We start from the raw sequence: 10,593 nt of genomic DNA on the forward strand, positions 1-10,593 counted from the left end.
TGTAGACCTAAATTAGTGACACAGCAAAGCACAGTTTAGTTCTGGTAAAAAAAAAATTAAAAAGTTATTATGCTTTATGTGCTTTATATTGCTTCATAGCACTTGTGAACCTGGGGTCTACTGCTCCGAACGGAAAACATTTTGTCCTTTTAAAACTTTCTTAATGACTACTATTTATTCTTTCATAAAAGTGCAAAGAGAAGCCAAACATTTGCGGTTATGAACACACTGTTCTTTCTAAGGAACATCGTTTATATTTTATGCATTCATTTTTTTCTTTTCTGAAGTCAAAGATTTATTAGTTTTTGTGACTGAAGTTGTAAAAGTGTTTAAGATAAAAAAAAAAGTGTTCAAAGTAGTTTGACTACTTTGTGACGAAAGATGTTTCTGGTTGTAATGCCAAAGAAAAAATTCACCTTTTGAATTTGTAAGGTTGTTGGAGATCTCCTCTCCTCAATTCCCTTATGAACAGAGACAGTGGTAATGTGTGCAGAGTCCACATGAACAGAGACAGTGGTACTATGTGCAGGTTTCATATGTACAGGACCATAGTATTGTGTGCAGTCTCCATATGTACAGGACCATGGTATTGTGTGCAGTCTCCATATGTACAGGACCATGGTATTGTGTGCAGTCTCCATATGTACAGGACCATGGTATTGTGTGCAGTCTCTATATGTACAGGACTATGGTATTGTGTGCAGTCTCCATATGTACAGGACTATGGTATTGTGTGCAGTCTCCATATGTACAGGACCATGGTATTGTGTGCAGTCTCCATATGTACAGGACCATGGTATTGTGTGCAGTCTCCATATGTACAGGACCATAGTATTGTGTGCAGTCTCCATATGTACAGGACCATGGTATTGTGTGCAGTCTCCATATGTACAGGACCATGGTATTGTGTGCAGTCTCCATATGTACAGGACCATGGTATTGTGTGCAGTCTCCATATGTACAGGACCATGGTATTGTGTGCAGTCTCCATATGTACAGGACCATGGTATTGTGTGCAGTCTCCATATGTACAGGACCATAGTATTGTGTGCAGTCTCCATATGTACAGGACCATGGTATTGTGTGCAGTCTCCATATGTACAGGACCATGGTATTGTGTGCAGTCTCCATATGTACAGGACTATGGTATTGTGTGCAGTCTCAATATGTACAGGACCATGGTATTGTGTGCAGTCTCCATATGTACAGGACCATGGTATTGTGTGCAGTCTCAATATGTACAGGACCATGGTATTGTGTGCAGTCTCCATATGTACAGGACCATGGTATTGTGTGCAGTCTCCATATGTACAGGACCATGGTATTGTGTGCAGTCTCCATATGTACAGGACCATAGTATTGTGTGCAGTCTCTATATGTACAGGACTATGGTATTGTGTGCAGTCTCCATATGTACAGGACCATGGTATTGTGTGCAGTCTCCATATGTACAGGACCATGGTATTGTGTGCAGTCTCAATATGTACAGGACTATGGTATTGTGTGCAGTCTCCATATGTACAGGACCATGGTATTGTGTGCAGTCTCCATATGTACAGGACCATAGTATTGTGTGCAGTCTCCATATGTACAGGACCATGGTATTGTGTGCAGTCTCCATATGTACAGGACCATGGTATTGTGTGCAGTCTCCATATGTACAGGACCATGGTATTGTGTGCAGTCTCCATATGTACAGGACCATGGTATTGTGTGCAGTCTCCATATGTACAGGACTATGGTATTGTGTGCAGTCTCAATATGTACAGGACCATGGTATTGTGTGCAGTCCCCATGTGTACAGAGACGGTGATGCTGTCAGAGCCCCTGCCAGCCTCAGCCCTACCAAGATAGCCTTAAATAGACAATTTGTAGTGATCCTACTAAAATGTGTTCTGAATAACCCCTGCAGTACTTGGGGAGGGCAGTATGATTAGCTCACTCCTACAAGCTATCAAGCCCCTGTCTGATGAGTAAGGTGCAATAACAATGACACCTGCTGGTCTTTATTTTCACTATGGGGCAGATTTTTCAAGTAAGAATTTTGTCAGTATTAGTAGAATTTGGCTTGTTTGACTATCATTATTGACTTTTTTGAGATTTTAAATATATAATATTAGAAACCCTGTATGAATCATCCTATTGTAAATCTGCAGTCCTCAAACTATCAAAACAGATTTTAGGAAGATTCTTATACTTATATATCAAAGTAATGAACACAAAATGGAGGTAAATTTAAAATGTTCTGATTTTGTCAGTATTATTTGCATTTGCCCTAAAATGTACAGAAATAAGAAGAGAAAACCCATCTTAAAGGGAACCTTTCATCAGGGGACCTTTTTCTGGCTCCCCTATGTCGAAATAGAGATGAGTGGGCACATTGCCACAGAGTTTATAGTAAAACTGTCTTTTTCCCCCCAAAAAAAGAAATGTTAGATAAAAATTATCTTTCTGTATGGTGTCCCTAGTCCCCTGGGAGTGGCCAGTGAGGTATGGGGCAGACATGTATGACTTCCTGAAGGGGCTTCCTGAAGGTCATGCTTGATATTTAGGGGGCTGCCTAACAAGGTAGCTAAAAGAGGTGGGGTTTTAGTTATCCCATCCTGGAAAACTTATTTGCATAAGGTTCTGTCTGTGACTTAGATTAGACCCCAGGGGTGCCATAGCATCTCCCTGCAGGCATTTAAATCCTGCATTCACTTTGACTGCAGCATTTAATGCGTTAACCTCTAGAAGGAGAAGGAAAAGGCAACGGGGAAGCAAAGTGATGTTTTGCAATCCTGGGTGGTAGAAGTATGTGTACACCAGAGCAATTCCTGCATTGGGCTGAGCCACCACTACATTGACCCAGAGGGAAGTTAAAGAGATGTAACTTTCCTGGCCATGCTCACTTGTACATGTATCAGTTGTGATGTGCACCTTGTAACCAATCCGAGTGCAGGCAGCAGGGTGGGCATGGCCTGGCCACAAAATTAGTGGTGGCTGGGAATGACATATTGTGGGACATCCATCACCATAAGATTTTTAATGCTGTCCGGAACGGTTGCTTTTCAAAGGCCAGGTCTCCAGTGACATCTCTGCCCATGCTTCCTGGAATAGTCGGAGCAGATAAAGTGCTGGAGGGGCAGAGCATGGAGGTAGCGGAGCACATGGTAAAAAAGCTTTTTCTGTCGTGTTGTGTCCTCCTCCTCCATGCATGCCCTGCTGCAGACACATGTGCTCCTGACTTCTTCATGCATGCCTTGCTGCAGACACATGAGCTCCTAACTTCTCCATTCGCATGAAAGCCAGCACAGCTGCGCTACAATCAGATCACATGCGACACAATCCCAGCGACACAACCCCTGTTAAATACCTGTAAAAGCTGCGCAAATCCTGAAAACGGCACACAGTCCGATGAAAGTGCGTTCCGCGACACTTAGTAAATAAGCTCCACTGACTTCTATAGAAAAGAGTGTTTAACATTTAGACTAAGTTTCTTGACATCAGTTCCTCTATTCCATCATGGAATAGAATAATGGCCGCCTAGAACTGATGGTAAACAGAAGACCTCAGTTTAACATCCGTAGCCATTGACTTGCATTTAAGCAAGTTCTCTTCTCACCCATCGGTTATTTATAAAAGCAAAAATAACGCTGCAGCCCACATTATTTATGCTGCTAAACATAAATACATTTATCGCAAGTCACCACAAATGGTGGTGTAAATCGAGCCTTACTTCCCTATACTATCCCATAGTAGCTAGGTGAAGGGCCAAGGACATCTCTTTCTTTCTGTCTAGCTAAAGCAAAGCTGTTTTTCTTTTTATTGTGTATGTTGTATTGTTCAAGCACTATACTATGCACCACATATTTGGTGGGGCTGCACCTCAAAATATAGAGCAGGTCCTATTCCTGCCTGTTTTGTGACATGGCGGGAACTTTTAATGGACATGGGCAGGGGGAATAGATGGACCTGTAAATATAACCTGTTACTACTAGCTACTGGGGCCACTGTTACTACTAGCTACTGGGGCCACTGTTACCACTGGCTACTGGGGCACTGTTACTAGTGGCATTCAGGGTCTCTGTTACCACAGGCTGCTGTGGCCACTGTTACTATTGTCTATCCAGGGCAGTGTTACTATTAGCTACTGGGGCACTGTTACCACTGCCTACTGGGGGCCCTGTTACTATTGGCAACTGGGAGCACTGTTATTATTAGATACTGGGGGCACTTTTACCACTGGCTACTTGTTACAAATGGCTATTTGGTGCACTATTACTTTCAGCTAATAGCAGCACTGTTACCATTGGCTACTGGGGACACTGTTACTATTGGCTACTGGGGCAATTTTACTGTTGGATACGGTGGCAACTGTTACAATTGATTACTGGATGCACTGGATGTTACTATTGGCTACTGATACTATTAGCTAGTGGGCACTCTCTTACTACTGGCTACTATGGTCCTCTGATACTATTGACTGTTGAGGTCACTGTTACTACTAGCTGCATGAAGCTACAGCGGCAGTACACAACCAGAAATGTCATGGAGTTTTATGGAATCTTGTGAAGTGCCGCTTTAAAAGTCTCTGGGTAGCCTACAAGATATTACTATTTTCTTTGTCAATAGGAGTTGTTCCCATTGATGAACATTTTTTTTCCCAGTTTTTGCAACTTTTTAGAATCAAATCTGCACCTGGTCCAGGGCAGAGGAAGGATTTTCATGGACCTTGTTTTCACATGTAAAATTTAATTAGTCCACATGCTTTAAATGTTTAAAATTTTCCAAATGAACCTGCTGGGCATTGAAAGTTTTTTTTCTTTTAATTACCGTATTTTACGGGCCATTAGGCGCACCGGAATATAAGGCGCAACAGTCCGATGCGCCTTATATATGCAATAATTCCATATATAAGGCGCATCGGACTATAAGGCGCAGGGTCCGGGGGTGTGGCGGAGGTCCGGGGGCGGAGCGGAGACCCGACAGGACGCGACGCGATGCGGAGAAGAGACGCGGAACGCGGGGAAGGTGAGCGGGGAAGGTGAGGGGGAGGTAGAGAATAGAATACTTACATAGATCCCCGCTACCGGAGACAGCAGATCTCCAGCGGGAACTGCAGACCACGCGGCAGAAGTTGTTCGTGCCGCGTGGTCTGCAGTTCCCGCTGGAGATCTGCTGTCTCTGGTAGCGGGGACCTATGTAAGTAGGGTCCGCTGCCTCATATAGGGCGCACCGGACTATAAGGCGACTTTGGATTTCCAAGGAAATCCAAGGCTTTTAAGTGCGCCTTATAGTCCAGAAAATACGGTAATACATTTTTGCATTTACTTTTTATTGAAATTTATTCGCCATCGGTAATGTTTGAGCTGGGTTTTTAAACATATTGCAGAAATGCATTTGTTTTACATGTTACCATGCATTTGGCTGGTAAGAAAGCATCTCTTCATTGCCGGAAGTGTCAGCAGCTGTGAATAATCTGCAAATTACTCACGTTAGAGCCAAATAAGCGTGATTGTTTAATCCCACATTGTTTGTAAAATTGTAAATGGTTTTGAAGTGGATGAGACTTTTAAAAACTAGTGCGAAATGGCAACTTTGGGTAAATTTTAGGAGGTGTGTAAAACGGGTTAATCAGCCATTTTAAAACCTGTACAGCAGAAAGCACATAACATCTCGAATGAAGGACAGTATTAGCTAGCCGCCATTTTGAAAGATTCATCCATAGTGAATTCCAAAAATATTTGGATTTGATTTGGTGCCTGAAAAATGCCAGATTTGTACAGAATCTACAAACCAATGAACCCATGTGCTCATCTCTAGTAGTAAGTTATATTTATACAGAAGACAAATCTAATTGTGTAATGTGTTCTCTACCTGTAAATCCTGTATGTAAATAACACTAGATAAATTGTCTAGTGGAATAAATATTTATGCACCTCCAAGAATAATACATTTCCCCAGAACATTGGACAGATCATTGGCGGGTAAATATTCCACCTTCTAGACAAACTGGAATAGTTTAGCCTAATCAAGTCCCGATTGATTGTGAGGTCATCCCGCTCTGACACTGTAAATACGTCGCTGTTTTCTTTAGGTCAATAAATGATATGACGCCCTGGAAGTAAAGATGAAGGAATTTTTTTTATTTTTGCTCATGGATGGTTGTCTATGTAAATGTAGTATCTTTTCATTAAATTATTATTATTATTATTATTATGGACTTTTGTAGCGAGAAAGAAGGCAGCTAAATGTTTTTTCAGTTTCAGACAAAAATTGTATTACAATTTTATTTATGTGTTATTTGTTGTGCCACTTATATCGCAATGGAAGCTACTACGCATGCACAAGACTGGGACATCGGCTTCAGAGGACACTGCTGCAGTTGGCATGTAAGCCGTGCTTCAGGGGAGGGGTGTAAACGCCATAGTCCCCAGAGCACTTGCAGTTAATCTGCATATTTTAAAATGTCTTATTTAAGGACAAAGAATTCCATAATTGAACTAATAAAGAACAAAGCCAGCTTCAGGGAGCCCTGGGGAATCTGTCAATGGAGCTACTTGGGTAAGTAGATTTAGATTTCGTTTTTCATTAAAAGGTTTATCTAGAAAAAAAAAACTATAAATAGCTTGTCAAAAGGGCAAGTAATTAGAGATGAGCGAACATGCTCGTCCGAGCTTGATGCTCGGTCGAGCATTAGGGTACTCGAAACTGCTCGTTGCTCGGACGAATACTTCGCCCGCTCGGGAAAATGGCAGCTCCCGCCGTTTTGCTTTTTGGCGGCCAGAAACAGAGCCAATCACAAGCCAGGAGACTCTGCACTCCACCCAGCATGACGTGGTACCCTTACACGTCGATAGCAGTGGTTGGCTGGCCAGATCAGGTGACCCTGGGATAGACTAGCCGCTGCCCGCGCTGCTCGGATCATTCTGTGTCTGGATGCCGCTAGGGAGAGAGCTGCTGCTGGTCAGGGAAAGCGTTAGGGTGTTCTATTAGCTTACTGTTAGGCAGGAGTGATTCTCCAAGAACCCAACAGCCCTTCTTAGGGCTACAATAACGTTCTACTTTTTTTATTTTAATTTGCATCTAGTACCATTTTGTGAGGAATTAGCAGGGGGACTTGCTACCGTTGTGTTTAGCTCTTAGTGGCACACATATCCATAGCAAAGACCGAAGTGGGAAAATTTAGTAGGGGTTGGATTTCAATTAGGCACTAACTCAGTGTCATCTCATCTGGCATAGTAGTGTGCTTTGATACTTGGCTAGAAAATAGCCATAGGAGAATACAAAGAGCTTACTTACGCCTACAGTAGCGTTCTATATATTTGATTTCTGGTTGATCTGCTGGTGGCTGTACTTTCTGCAGTGCATGTACTAGCCAATTCTGAGCAATTTGTAGTGAGACTTGCGACCGCTGTGTTCTGCGCTTAGTGACGCACATATCCATAGCAAAGACCGAAGTGGGAAAATTTAGTAGGGGTTGGATTTCAATTAGGCACTAACTCAGTGTCATCTCATCTGGCATAGTAGTGTGCTTTGATACTTGGCTAGAGAATAGCCATAGGAGAATACAAAGAGCTTACTTACGCCTACAGTAGCGTTCTATATATTTGATTTCTGGTTGATCTGCTGGTGGCTGTATTTTCTGCAGTGCATGTACTAGCCAATTCTGAGCAATTTGTAGTGAGACTTGCGACCGCTGTGTTCTGCGCTTAGTGACGCACATATCCATAGCAAAGACCGAAGTGGGAAAATTTAGTAGGGGTTGGATTTCAATTAGGCACTAACTCAGTGTCATCTCATCTGGCATAGTAGTGTGCTTTGATACTTGGCTAGAAAATAGCCATAGGAGAATACAAAGAGCTTACTTACGCCTACAGTAGCGTTCTATATATTTGATTTCTGGTTGATCTGCTGGTGGCTGTACTTTCTGCAGTGCATGTACTAGCCAATTCTGAGCAATTTGTAGTGAGACTTGCGACCGCTGTGTTCTGCGCTTAGTGACGCACATATCCATAGCAAAGACCGAAGTGGGAAAATTTAGTAGGGGTTGGATTTCAATTAGGCACTAACTCAGTGTCATCTCATCTGGCATAGTAGTGTGCTTTGATACTTGGCTAGAAAATAGCCATAGGAGAATACAAAGAGCTTACTTATGCCTACAGTAGCGTTCTATATATTTGATTTCTGGTTGATCTGCTGGTGGCTGTACTTTCTGCAGTGCATGTACTAGCCAATTCTGAGCAATTTGTAGTGAGACTTGCGACCGCTGTGTTCTGCGCTTAGTGACGCACATATCCATAGCAAAGACCGAAGTGGGAAAATTTAGTAGGGGTTGGATTTCAATTAGGCACTAACTCAGTGTCATCTCATCTGGCATAGTAGTGTGCTTTGATACTTGGCTAGAAAATAGCCATAGGAGAATACAAAGAGCTTACTTACGCCTACAGTAGCGTTCTATATATTTGATTTCTGGTTGATCTGCTGGTGGCTGTACTTTCTGCAGTGCATGTACTAGCCAATTCTGAGCAATTTGTAGTGAGACTTGCGACCGCTGTGTTCTGCGCTTAGTGACGCACATATCCATAGCAAAGACCGAAGTGGGAAAATTTAGTAGGGGTTGGATTTCAATTAGGCACTAACTCAGTGTCATCTCATCTGGCATAGTAGTGTGCTTTGATACTTGGCTAGAAAATAGCCATAGGAGAATACAAAGAGCTTACTTATGCCTACAGTAGCGTTCTATATATTTGATTTCTGGTTGATCTGCTGGTGGCTGTACTTTCTGCAGTGCATGTACTAGCCAATTCTGAGCAATTTGTAGTGAGACTTGCGACCGCTGTGTTCTGCGCTTAGTGACGCACATATCCATAGCAAAGACCGAAGTGGGAAAATTTAGTAGGGGTTGGATTTCAATTAGGCACTAACTCAGTGTCATCTCATCTGGCATAGTAGTGTGCTTTGATACTTGGCTAGAAAATAGCCATAGGAGAATACAAAGAGCTTACTTACGCCTACAGTAGCGTTCTATATATTTGATTTCTGGTTGATCTGCTGGTGGCTGTACTTTCTGCAGTGCATGTACTAGCCAATTCTGAGCAATTTGTAGTGAGACTTGCGACCGCTGTGTTCTGCGCTTAGTGACGCACATATCCATAGCAAAGACCGAAGTGGGAAAATTTAGTAGGGGTTGGATTTCAATTAGGCACTAACTCAGTGTCATCTCATCTGGCATAGTAGTGTGCTTTGATACTTGGCTAGAAAATAGCCATAGGAGAATACAAAGAGCTTACTTACGCCTACAGTAGCGTTCTATATATTTGATTTCTGGTTGATCTGCTGGTGGCTGTACTTTCTGCAGTGCATGTACTAGCCAATTCTGAGCAATTTGTAGTGAGACTTGCGACCGCTGTGTTCTGCGCTTAGTGACGCACATATCCATAGCAAAGACCGAAGTGGGAAAATTTAGTAGGGGTTGGATTTCAATTAGGCACTAACTCAGTGTCATCTCATCTGGCATAGTAGTGTGCTTTGATACTTGGCTAGAGAATAGCCATAGGAGAATACAAAGAGCTTACTTACGCCTACAGTAGCGTTCTATATATTTGATTTCTGGTTGATCTGCTGGTGGCTGTATTTTCTGCAGTGCATGTACTAGCCAATTCTGAGCAATTTGTAGTGAGACTTGCGACCGCTGTGTTCTGCGCTTAGTGACGCACATATCCATAGCAAAGACCGAAGTGGGAAAATTTAGTAGGGGTTGGATTTCAATTAGGCACTAACTCAGTGTCATCTCATCTGGCATAGTAGTGTGCTTTGATACTTGGCTAGAAAATAGCCATAGGAGAATACAAAGAGCTTACTTACGCCTACAGTAGCGTTCTATATATTTGATTTCTGGTTGATCTGCTGGTGGCTGTACTTTCTGCAGTGCATGTACTAGCCAATTCTGAGCAATTTGTAGTGAGACTTGCGACCGCTGTGTTCTGCGCTTAGTGACGCACATATCCATAGCAAAGACCGAAGTGGGAAAATTTAGTAGGGGTTGGATTTCAATTAGGCACTAACTCAGTGTCATCTCATCTGGCATAGTAGTGTGCTTTGATACTTGGCTAGAAAATAGCCATAGGAGAATACAAAGAGCTTACTTATGCCTACAGTAGCGTTCTATATATTTGATTTCTGGTTGATCTGCTGGTGGCTGTACTTTCTGCAGTGCATGTACTAGCCAATTCTGAGCAATTTGTAGTGAGACTTGCGACCGCTGTGTTCTGCGCTTAGTGACGCACATATCCATAGCAAAGACCGAAGTGGGAAAATTTAGTAGGGGTTGGATTTCAATTAGGCACTAACTCAGTGTCATCTCATCTGGCATAGTAGTGTGCTTTGATACTTGGCTAGAAAATAGCCATAGGAGAATACAAAGAGCTTACTTACGCCTACAGTAGCGTTCTATATATTTGATTTCTGGTTGATCTGCTGGTGGCTGTACTTTCTGCAGTGCATGTACTAGCCAATTCTGAGCAATTTGTAGTGAGACTTGCGACCGCTGTGTTCTGCGCTTAGTGACGCACATATCCATAGCAAAGACCGAAGTGGGAAAATTTAGTA

This window comes from Engystomops pustulosus, chromosome 4 (assembly GCF_040894005.1).
Source record: "Engystomops pustulosus chromosome 4, aEngPut4.maternal, whole genome shotgun sequence".
In the NCBI taxonomy this organism is placed as follows: Eukaryota; Metazoa; Chordata; class Amphibia; order Anura; family Leptodactylidae; genus Engystomops; species Engystomops pustulosus.